Genomic DNA, 12,564 nt, shown 5'->3' on the forward strand with positions numbered 1-12,564 from the left:
ATGCTCACGTGGTGATTTTAATGAGGAATATTTTGTGAATAAAATCGAATTGAATTGCAAAGTCCCTTTGTCTGCCTTACCAACAAAATCACTCAGGTAAGGTGTTTTTAATACATAAGATGATCAAAGTGCCCAAAGCACAGTTAACACTTTCTCTATTACAATTTTAGGTTGACTTAACTGTTAACTGTTCCCTTGTGAATACAAAGGAAGAGACTATCAGACTCTCAAGAGAGTCTTGAGAGTCTGATAGTCTCTTCCTTTGTATTCACACCGTTGAGCTCAGATTTTATCAGCTTTGATTACCCCATTCAGAATTCTAATCAAACTCATCTGCTTCGGAACATTCAAACTAAAATCTTTACAGTGGGATAACCTGTTCTCCTCATTTTTTTTCTGAACTCCTTTCTTAGGGAGAAACATTTCGTCTAACTTCAGCCAGAACATCTATGAACGAAAACCAAAAGGTTTTCTGAGCTACTCATGTTTCCCCTAAGTAGAACAAAAATTACTGATCATTCTGAAGCTGTCAAATCACAAATTTATTATGGTGCAGGAGACCAATTGGCCCATCAAGTTTTAAGCAGTTCTATTACAGAATGCCAGTCTCCCCATATCCTTGCGCATTCTTTCTTTCCAAATGATCATCCAAGATCATCCAACACCTTCTTCAATTTCTGAATAGAATCTGTCTCCACCACATTTCCAGGCAGTAGGTTCCATATCCTAATGACTCGCTGTATGAAAATGATTTTTTTCTCACGTAACCTTGTTTCATTTGCACATCACTTTAAATCTATGCCCTTTCATTTTTGTTCCATTAAGAGTGGGAACAACTTCTCTCTGTCTACTCTATCTAGTCCACTCATGATTTTGGAAACCTCTAACAAATCTCCTCTCAGCTTTCTAAGGAAAATAACCCCAACTTCTTCAATCTATCCTAATAACTGAAGTTTCCCATTCCTGAACCATTCTTGTAAACCTGTAATGCTCTTCAGTGCTTGCTTTGTTCACTAATAAAAAACTTTCCAAATGCAAACAAATTGCCATTTGTACTTCAGAAAGTTTCTCTCTCATGCTGTCTTTCAAAATATAACCATAACTCTAGAAATGAGAATCTTCTTTAAATCCCTTAATACAAGCCAACCTTCCACCCACTGACTCCAGCTACACTCCTCGCTGCCTCAGAAAGGAAGCCAACATTAAAGACCCCTCCCACCCAGTTACAATCTCTTCCAACCTCTTCCATCAGACAGAAGATTCAAAAGCTTTAATACATGTACCAACAGGTTTGAGAACAGCTTCTTCCCTGCTGTTATTAGACTTCTGAATGGACCTCTCAAACTTCAAATCTAATGTTAACCTTGCTTTTTGAGCACATTCTCTGCAGCCATAACTTTGTATTCCTCACTCTATTCTATCACCATATTGTCTAGCTATCACCATTGTTAACAGCTAACCCGAGAATGCAACTTTAAAAAAAAGGGTTTTGTGATTTACACATGAAAGAAGTGAAACTATCACTATATTCTAACAGATGAAAGGCTTAACAGACAATCAATTCTTCAATGTATAATTTCAGTTACATCACACTGCAAATTTTTGCTATAAATTCTGTGTTACGATCGAGCCCTCCACAATCACCTGATGAAGGAGCGTCGCTCCGAAAGCTAGTGTGCTTCCAATTAAACCTGTTGGACTATAACCTGGTGTTGTGTGATTTTTAACTTCATATTATCTTTGTGTGGTATGATCTGCGTGTACTGCACACAAAACAAAACTTCTCACTGTATCTAGTACACATGACAATAATAAATCAAAATAATGTACACAGACCAAAACCCACATGCCACTAGTTTGTGTAAACTCTAAAATAAATGATATTAAAATATTTATATAAATCACACACTCTCCATCACCCATGCCACCTATTTGCCCTCAGAAGCTATTCTTGATTGTTTCCCTCCCACTATGTGCACTGTCAAATTGTTATTCATGAATGGTAGTGATTAATAATCTGTTGCACAGTTGGGCTTTAAATATAAGCTGAAATAAGTCCCCAGAGCACAGTCAACACTTTCTGTATTACAATTTTAAGTTTGACTTAACTGTTGCTTTTTATTCCTGGTCTTGAGAGTCTGATAGTCTCTTCTTTTGTATTCATACTGTTGAGCTTAGATTTTCCCAGCTTTTATTACCCCATTCAGGGTTCTAATCAAACACATCTGCTTTGGATGGGCTTTAAACATTGTACTGGCAATGCAAATCCCAGAAAACCCAGGCAGTAGTATTTCCAACTCTGGTGACAGCATGATAGCTTAAACACAGCATGTTAAGTGTGTGGTGTTTACAGAATGAGGTGAGCAGAATAGGTTTTGTGAGATAATTTGTACATGATCACTAAGTGAAATTCTGTGTGAAACTCTACGAAATTGACTCAACTCATTTCTGGTAAATTTCAGACCCAAATGTATTGAAGCTTCAAAAGGAGCCAATTTAGCCAGGCTTTTTTGAGCTAAATAGAAAGTGAGTTTCTTCACTACTAAAACACAAGGAAACCTAATAAAATGTTATTTGAATACATTCAGATTAGAAATGGCAGGTGAGTCCAAAAAGTAAAAGTCAGCAATAAAATAATGATGTGGAGGAGCCGGTGTTAGACTGCGGTGGACAAAGTTGCACAACAAATCACACAACACCAGGTTATAGTCCAACAAGTTTATTTGGAAGCATTAGCTTTCAGAGCACTGCTCCTTCATCAGGTAGCTGTGGAGCTGGACCATAAGACACAGAATTTATAGCAAAAGATTAGAATGTCATGCAACTGAAATTATATATTGAACAAACATAGATTGTTGTTAAGTCTTTTATCTTTTAGAATGGGTTGCAGGTTTCGGTTCATTAATACATAAATCCCAGAACTTCTTTTAAGTCACATTCTCAAGATAATTTAAGGTTTTATAAAAAAAAGGTGATATCTCAGCTCAGGCAGTGCATTAAAGGTGTGAGGTTAGAATCTGTCTATATCCCAATCTTGAGTCAGACTGGTTCTATTTCCAAAATGGAATTTATAAAATATTACATGGGTTGACTGCCTGCAGATTGTGGGCTTTTTCAGCAAAATCAAATGTATCTGCAATTATAATTCTGTAAATGCAAATTCACCCCACAGACTTATGTGTTTGTGTGTGTGCATGGGAGAGAGAGTGAGTGTCTGCAGGTGTGCGTGCATGTGAGAGAGTGTGTGTTTGCATGTATGCGTGCTGGTAAAGTGTGTGAGTGACTGTGATGGAGTATAAGCCTGCAAGAGGGTGTGTGCGTGGGTGTGATTGTGGGGGGGAGTGGGGTGTATGTGTGTGTGTATGAGAGAGAATGCGTGTGTCTGAGAGAGGAACTGTGTGAGTGTGTGAATATGCAAGAGTGTGTGTGAGAGAGTGTGTAGTGTAGTGGGGTCACCTGTAGTATGACATGAACCCAAGGTCCCGGTTGAGGCCATCCTCATGGGTACCAAACTTGTCGATCAGTCTCTGTTCAGCCACTCTGTGTTGTTGTGTATTGCGAAGTCCGCCTTGGAGGATGGTCACCTGAAGATCCGAGGCTGAATGTCCCTGACTGCTGAAGTTGTTTCCCAACTGGGAGGGAATGCCCTTGTCTGGCAATTGTTGCAAGGTATCCATTCATCCGTGTTCATAGCATCTGCCTGGTCTCACCAATGTATCATGCCTCAGGGCATCCTTGCCTGCAGCATATGAAATAGACAATGTTTGCCGAGTCACACGAGTACCTGCCGCGTACATGGTGGGTGGTGTCCCCACTTGTGATGGTAATATCCATGTCGACACTCTGACACGTCTTGCAGTGGTTGCCATGACAGGATTGTACTGTGTTGTGGTTGATGTCCTGAAGGCTGGGCAGTTTACTGCAAACAATGGTCTGTTTAAGGCTTGGAGGTTGTTTCAAGGTGAGAAGTGGTGGTGTAGGGAAGGTCTTGGTGAGGTGCACATCCTCATCAATAATGTGTTGCAGACTACGAAGAATATGGAGTAGTTTCTCTGCTCCCAGGAAGTACTGGACAATGAAGGGTACCCTATCGCTTGCATCCTGTGTCTGTCTCCTGAGGCAGTCATTAGAGTTTCTCGCTGTGGTATGTCAGAACTGGCGATTGATGAGTTTAGCATTGTACCCGGTTCTTATAAGGACATCCTTGAGCACCTTCAGGTGTTGTCACGTTCCTCCTCATCTGAACAAATCCTGTGTATGCATAGGGCATTTCCGTAGGGAATGGCTGTTTTGATATGTTTAGCATGGAAGCTAGACAAGTGTAGCATTGTGAGGTTATCCATGGATTTGCGGTAGATGAACAAAAAAAAAGATGAATTGGTCTTTGGTTTGTCCATGATGCATAGATTGTGAAACATGCAGCCATTAAGCTGGGTGATTTCTGATAGTGTTGACTTTGACAGTTGAGTAGTTGTCTGACAGTTGAGTAGTTGTCTGACAATTGAGTAATTGTCAAACCCCAAGCTAACACACCAGCACTATAATATTCAAAAGCTAGGTGTTGCAGTTGGTTTTTAACCCCCTTTGTTATGGTACTTCCCCCATATGACAAATTAAATGAGATTCATTATTATTTCATTTAAAATGATAATAAATGATCAAATATGAACAACAAACACACTCATGAGCTTTTATTCTCCTTGGCTTAGTCAATATTAAGTTTTCAGCTCTATTTGAGTCTCTAGGTTATTGACAGGGAGATGTGGGGTATATTAAACCAACATTCGATGTAAGGTTCAAATCAATATTTCAAGCACCTTTTATTACACCAGTGGGGAACCAATCTCAACTGGAACACAAGAAAACTTCTGCTATGAAACAAAGGATACAAATGTTTTGTATACCTTTTGATCATGTTAACCCCTCCTGTTGTATTACATTGTATCAATCACATTATATTACATCATGCCATATGATCATTCATTTGCCAATTTAAAAAAGATATCACAACAACCTTCACCAATCACAACTTATCCACATATATCTATGGTATCAGTTTAACATTCCTGTTATATCGAGGTTACAACATTTTTGTTCTTTAAGAGCTTGTCCCTCCCATTATCCTTATCTTTTGCGAGCACCTGCTGTGTGACTTATGTAGAAACCCCTTGCAGTCACCAAAACGTCCCTTTATTCTTATTTCCACCTGATCGGTACTTTTCCATTGTCTCCCTGTTAGTCCTTTCCACACGAGCTATATACTTATTCCCACTTCGCAGTGCAACTTTAACTACATTTCATTTTTCAGTATTGTGGGTAATGTTTAGGTGGTATTGTTGAGGAAACAAACTGATGGAATAACCTTGATTCAGAGATGCCGGTGTTGGACTGGGGTGTACAAAGTTAAAAATCACACAACACCAGGTTATAGTCCAACAGGTTTAATTGGAAGCACACTAGCTTTCGGAGCGACGCTCCTTCATCAGGTGATTGTGGAGGGCTTGATCGTAACACAGAATTTATAGCAAAAATTTGCAGTGTGATGTAACTGAAATTATACATTGAAGAATTGATTGTCTGTTAAGCCTTTCATCTGTTAGAATACAGTGATAGTTTCACTTCTTTCATGTGTAAATCACAAACCCTTTTTTTTAAAAGTTGCATTCTCGGGTTAGCTGTTAACAATGGTGATAGCTAGACAATATGTTGAAGGTGTTAGCCCCCTGTGTTCTCTGTCTATGACCTGATGTTTAGATTGATTCTAATCTAAAAAGTGAGATAACAGAGTTTTACATAAATTCATGCAGTTTTTGAGCTCAGAGTTCTACATGAATGTATGCAGTTTTTGAGCAAAGTGCAATGTAACTCTGCAAGTGCAAAAAAATTCACCACACAAAATATATGTGGGCATGTGGGTCTTTGTCTGTCTGTGTGGGTGTCTGTCTGGGGTGTGGGTTGTGAGTGTGAGAAAGTGTGTGTGTGTGTGTGTAGTGAGTGCAGAGTGTCTTAAGTCTGTGAGGGGGTGCATGTGTGGGAGTGTGTGTGTCTATAAGAGTGTGTGTGGGTGTCTGTGTACGCATCCGTGTGTACCTGTGTCCATGTGTATGTGAGAGTGTGTGTGTGTGTAGGAATATCTGTGTGTGTGTGTGTAGTGCAATGGTGATCACCTGTAATGTGACATGAACCCAAGGTCCCGGTTAAGGCCCTCCCTATGGGTACTCAACTTAGCTATCAGCCTCTGCTCAGCCACTTTCCTCTGCTGCCTGTCCCGAAGTCCACCTTGGAGGATGGTCACCCGAAGGTCCGAGGCTGAATGTCCTGGACCACTGAAGTGTTCCCCAACTGGGAGGGAACCCTCCTGTCTGTTGATTGTTGTGCGATGCCCATTCATCCGTTGTCATAGCCTTTGCTCGGTTTCCCCAATGTACCATCCCTCCGGGGATCCTTGCCTGCAACGGATAAGATAGACAACGTTGGCTGAGTCACATGAGTACCTGCCATGTACAAGGTGGGAGGTGTTCCCACGCGTAATAGTGGTATCTATGTCCATAATCTGACACGTCTTGCAGCGTCCACCGTGACAGGGTTGTATGGAGTTGTCCTGAAAGCCAGGCAGTTTGCTACGAACAATGATCTGTTTGAGGTTTGGCGGTTGTTTAAAGGCAAGTAGTGGAGGTGTGGGGAAGGTCTTGGTGAGGTGCTCATCCTCATTGATAATGTGTTGCAGGTCACGAAGAACATGGTGTAATTTTTCAGCCCCTGGGAAGTACTGAACAATGAAGGCTACCCTGTCAGTTGCAGCCCGTGTCTGTCTCCTGAGGAGGTCATTACGGTTCCTTGCTGTGACACGTCGGAACTGGCGGTCAATGAGTTGAGCATCGTACCCCATTCTTGTGAGGGCATCCTTGAGTACTTCCAGGTGTCCGTCACATTCCGCCTCATCTGAGCAGATCCATGGGGGTGGTCCATAGGGAATGGCTGTTTTAATATGTTTTGGGTGGAAGCTGGAAGCTGGAGAAGTGTAGCATTGTGAGGTTGTCTGTGGGTTTGCGGTAGAGTGTGGTGCTGAGGTGTCCGTTCTTGATGGAGACACACGTGTCCAAGAATGAGACAGACAGTCGAGAGTAGTCCATGGTGAGTTTGATGGTGGGATGAAACTTGTTGCTGTCACTGTGTAGTTTTATCAGTGACTCCTCACCATGGGTCCAGAGGAAGAAAATGTCATCAATGTACCTGGTGTACAATGTCGGTTGGAGATCCTGCATAGAGAAGAAATCTTGTTCGAACCCTGTCACGGTGGACGCTGCAAGACGTATCAGATTGTGGACATAGATACCACTATTACACGTGGGAACACCTCCCACGTTGTACATGGCAGGTACTCATGTGACTCAGCCAACGTTGTCTATCTTATCCGTTGCAGGCAGGGATGCCCGGAGGCATGGTACATTGCGGAAACTGAGCAAAGGCTACGACAACGGATGAATGGTTACCGCACAACAATCAACAGACAGGAGGGTGCCTTCCCAGTTGGGGAACACTTCAGTGGTCCAGGACATTCAGCCTCGGACCTTCGCGTGACCATCCTCCAAGGTGGACTTTGGGACAGGCAGCAGAGGAAAGTGGCTGAGCAGAGGCTGATAGCTAAGTTCGGTACCCATAGGGAGGGCGTCAACCGGGACTTGGGTTCATGTCATAGTACAGGTGATCAACATTGCACTACACACACGCACACACAGATATTCCTACACACACACACACTCACACAGACACACGGACACAGGTACACACAGACGCGCACACAGACACCCACACACACCCTTATAGACACACACACTCCCACACATGCACCCCCTCACAGACTTAAGACACTCTGCACTCACTACACACACACACTTTCTCACACTCACAACCCCCACCCCAGACAGATGCACATACAGACAGACAAAGACCCACATGCACACATATATTTTGTGTGGTGAATTTTTTTGCACTTGCAGAGTTACATTGCACTTTGCTCAAAAGCTGCATACACTCATGTAGAACTCTGAGCTCAAAAACTGCATGAATTTATCTCACTTTTTAGATTAGAATCAATCTAAACATCAGGTCATAGACAGAGAACACAGGGGGCTAACACCTTCAACATATTGTCTAGCTATCACCATTGTTAACAGCTAACCCGAGAATGCACCTTTAAAAAAAAGAGTTTTGTGATTTACACATGAAAGAAGTGAAACTTTTAATGTATTCTAACAGATGAAAGGCTTAACAGACAATCAATTCTTCAATGTATAATTTCAGTTACATCACACTGCAAATTTTTGCTATAAATTCTGTGTTACGATCGAGCCCTCCACAATCACCTGATGAAGGAGCGTCGCTCCGAAAGCTAGTGTGCTTCCAATTAAACCTGTTGGACTATAACCTGGTGTTGTGTGATTTTTAACATGGAATAACCTGGCATTCTGGTTCTTAACCCTTTCTAACGTGTTGTGATAAGTGTCAACTGTAGTCTCTCTGTACCCATTTTGGACATAACATCTTATTGTTCTGAGAGCCAGTAATAAACAGACAGTTTCTGTCTTTAAGGTGGAGTACCTCTTTGGATGAATGTTAATCTTTTTGAGAATCTACTGATTCATCTCCCTAGAAGAAGACAGTTCGTAACCGGATGTCATTCACATCAATGGCTACTTTAAATGCTTAATTAAAGCCTCAACTGGGACCTTGGGTTCATGTCATACTACAGGTGACCCCACTACACTACACACTCTCTCACACACACTCTTGCATATTCACACACTCACACAGATCCTCTCTCATACACACGCATTCTCTCTCATACACACACACATACACCCCACTCCCCCCCACAATCACACCCACGCACACACCCTCTTGCACTCTTATACTCCATCACAGTCACTCACACACTTTACCAGCACGCATACATGCAAACACACACTCTCTCACATGCACTAGAATCCATCTGGAGTTACAAAGGAGGGTATCTCCTTCACATGGACAATAGAACATAGAAGATTACAGCGCAGTACAGCTTCAGCTGGCGATGTTGTGCCGGCCTGTGAAAATAATCTGATGCCGATCTAGCCTACACCGTTCCATTATTATCCATATGTATGTCCAATGCCTATTTAAATGCCCTTAACGTCGGTGAGTCTACTACTGTTGCAGGCAGGCCGTTCTACGCCCCTACTACTACTCTGAGAGAAGAGACTACCCATAATATCTTCCTAAATCTATCACTTTCAGTTTAAAGCTATGTCCCCTTATGTTAGCCTTCACCATCCGAGGAAAAAGGCTCTCACTGTCCACCCTATCTAACTCTCTGATTATCCTATACATCTTGATTAAGTCACCTCTCAACCTTCTCCTAGCCAACGAAAACAGCCTCAGTTCCCTCAGCCTTTCCTCGTAAGACCTCTCTTCCATACCAGGCAACATCTTAGTAGATCTCCTCCTTCCTATAATGCGGTGACCAGAACTGCATGTAATATTCCAGATGCGGCCTTACCAGTGTCTTGTACAGCTGAAGCATGACCTTGTGGCTCCGAGACTCAATCCCCCTACCAATGAGCGCCAACACACCATACGCTTTCTTAACAATCCTATCAACTTGGGTGGCAACTTTCAGGGACTTATGCACATGGACACCAAAATCTCTCTGTTCATCTACATTGCCAACAATTTTACCATTAGCCCAGTACTCTGCATTCCTGCTATTTCTTCCGAAGTGAACTATCTCACACTTTTCTGCATTAAACCCCATTTTCCACTTCTTAGTCCAGCTCTGCATCTTATCTATGTCCCTCTGTAACCCACAACATCCTTCGGCACTATCCACAACTCTGCCTACCTTAGTGTCATCTGCAAATTTACTAACCCATCCTTTGACTCCCACATCCAGATCATTTATAAAAATTACAAACAGCAGTAGCCCCAAAACAGATCCTTGCGGCATACCATTGGTAACTGAGCTCCAGATGAACATTTCCCATCAACCACTACCCTCTGTCTTCTTTTCTGATTGAAACTGCTAAATCATCTTCAATCCCAAAACTCCTTATTTTATACATGGCCTACCGTGTGGAGCCTTATCAAATGCCTTACTGAAGTCCATATACACATCAACTGCGTTACCTTCATGTACCTATTTTGTCACCTTCTCGAAGAACTCAATAAGGTTAGTGAGGCACAACCTACTCTTCACAAAACCGTTTGACTATTCCTAATCAAATTATTCCTTTCTAGATAATTATAAATCCTATCTCATATAACCTTTTCCAACACCTTACTCACAACCGAAGGCTCACTGCCCTATAATTACCAGAGTCCCCTTCTTAAACAAGGAAACAACGTTTGCTATCCTCCAGTCTTCTGGCACTACACCTGTTGACAATGATGACATAAAGATCAAAGCCAAAAGCTCTGCAATCTCCTCCCTGGCTTCCTAGAGAATCTGAGGATAAATCCCATCTGGCCCAGGGGTCTCATCTATTTTCAGATCTTCCAAAATTGCTAAACCTCTTCTTTGTCAATCTCAATCCTATCTAATCTTGTAGCCTGTATCTCCATGTTCTCCCTAACATTGCCCTTTTCCAATGTGAATACTGACAAAAAGTATTCATTAAGCGCTTCCCCATGTCCTCAGATTCCACACACAACTTTCCACTACTATCTTTGATTTCCCTAATCTTAATCTAGTCATTCTTTTATTCCTGATATACCTATAGAAGGCCTTAGGGTTTTCCATGATCCTATCCACCAATAACTTCTCATGTCCCCTCCTGGCTCCTCTTACCCCGCTCCTTAGATCTTTTCTGGCTAATTTATAACACTGAGGTCCCCTACCTGAGCCTTCATGCCTCATCCTCATATAAGCCGCCATCTTCCTCTTGACAAGAGCTTCAACTTCATTAATAAACCATGGCTCCTTTGCTTGATAACTATCTCCCTGCCTGATAGGTATATCCTTATCAAGGACCTTCAGTATCTGTTCCTTGAATGAGCTCCACATTTCGATTGTGTCCATCCTCTGCACTTTGCTTCCCCATCCTATATCTTGCCTAATTGCATCATAATTGCCTTTCCCCCAGTTAAACCTCTTTCCCTGTGCTACATACCTATCCCTGCTCATTGCTATTGTAAACATAACCGAATTATAGTCACTATTGACAAAGTGCTCACCTACCTCCAAATCTAACACTTGACCAGGTTCATTCCCCAGTACCAAATCCAATATGGCATCACCTCTTGTTGGCCTGTCTACATACTGTGTCAGAAAACTGTCCTGCACACATTGAACAAAAACTGATGCATCTCAGCTACTTGAACTATAGTATTCCCAGTCAATATTGGGGAAGATAAAGTCCCACATAATAACTTCCTCTTATCGAGAATCTTTGCTATCCTTTCCTCTACATCCCTGGGACAATTCGAAGGCCTATAGAAAACTCCCAACAGGGTGACCTCTCCTTTCCTGTTTCTAACCTCAGCGGATGAGTCCTCAAACAATCGTATTGTACTTGCAGAGTTACATTATACTTTGCGCAAAAACTGCATGAATTCATGTAAAACTCTGTTATCTCACTTTTTAGATTAGAATCAATCTAAACATCGTTAAGTTTAAAATCATCTGTTACAATATCATGATAGTTTCACTTCTTTCATGTGTAAATCACAAAACCTTTTTTAAAAAAAGTTGCATTCTCAGGTTAGCTTTTAACAATGGTGATAACTAGACAATATGTTGTTAGCCCCCTGTGTTCTCTGTCTATGCCATGATGTTTAGATTGATTCTAATCCAAAAAGTGATATTCTAACAGATGAAAGGCTTAACAATCAATTTTTTAATGTATAATTTCAGTTACATCACACTGTAACTTTTTACTATAAATTCTGTGTGTTAGGATTGAGCCCTCCACTACCACCTGATGAAGGAGTGACGCTCCGAAAGCTAGTGTGCTTCCAATTAAACCTGTTGGACTATAACCTGGTGTTGTGTGATTTTTAACTTTGTCCAACGCTGGCATCTCCAAATCTAAACATCATGGCATAGACAGAGAACAAAGGGGACTAACAACATATTGTCTAGCTAACATCAATTGTTACAGTTCACCTGAGAATGCAACTTTTAAAAAAAGGTTTTGTGCTTTACACATGAAAGAAGTGAAACTATCATGGTATTTGAACAGATGAAAAACTCAACAATCAAGGTATTTTTCAATGTATAATTTCAGTTACATCACACTGTAAATTTTTGCTATAAATTCTATGCCTTACAATTGTGTCCTCCACAATCACCTGATGAATGAGCGGTGCTCCGAAAGCTAGTGTGCTTCCAATTAAACCTGTTGGACTATAACCTGGTGTTGTGTGATTTTTAACTTTAAAGGTGTAGCAACTGATTTCCCTCAGCCAGTGGCTTAAGTGTAGCACTTGTAGTAAAACCTTCGTTGAATTTGTTCATCTTTCAAACATGCTTCATTCGTTTCTTGCAGGAATAATTACTTTTTTTTAAAAGGAAGAGGAAGGGTTTTT

The 12,564-nt window shown here is 41.4% G+C and overlaps 1 pseudogene; it reads right to left on the minus strand.

The window, feature by feature from the left end:
• Nucleotides 1-3,452: 3,452 nt before the first annotated feature.
• Nucleotides 3,453-6,889, minus strand: LOC148146621 (uncharacterized; annotated as a pseudogene).
• Between the last annotated feature and the right edge of the window lie 5,675 nt (nucleotides 6,890-12,564).

Source organism: Chiloscyllium plagiosum, unplaced genomic scaffold (genome assembly GCF_037043375.1).
Source record: "Chiloscyllium plagiosum isolate Xiang-an unplaced genomic scaffold, Cpla_swu_hap1 HiC_scaffold_20, whole genome shotgun sequence".
NCBI lineage: Eukaryota > Metazoa > Chordata > Chondrichthyes > Orectolobiformes > Hemiscylliidae > Chiloscyllium > Chiloscyllium plagiosum.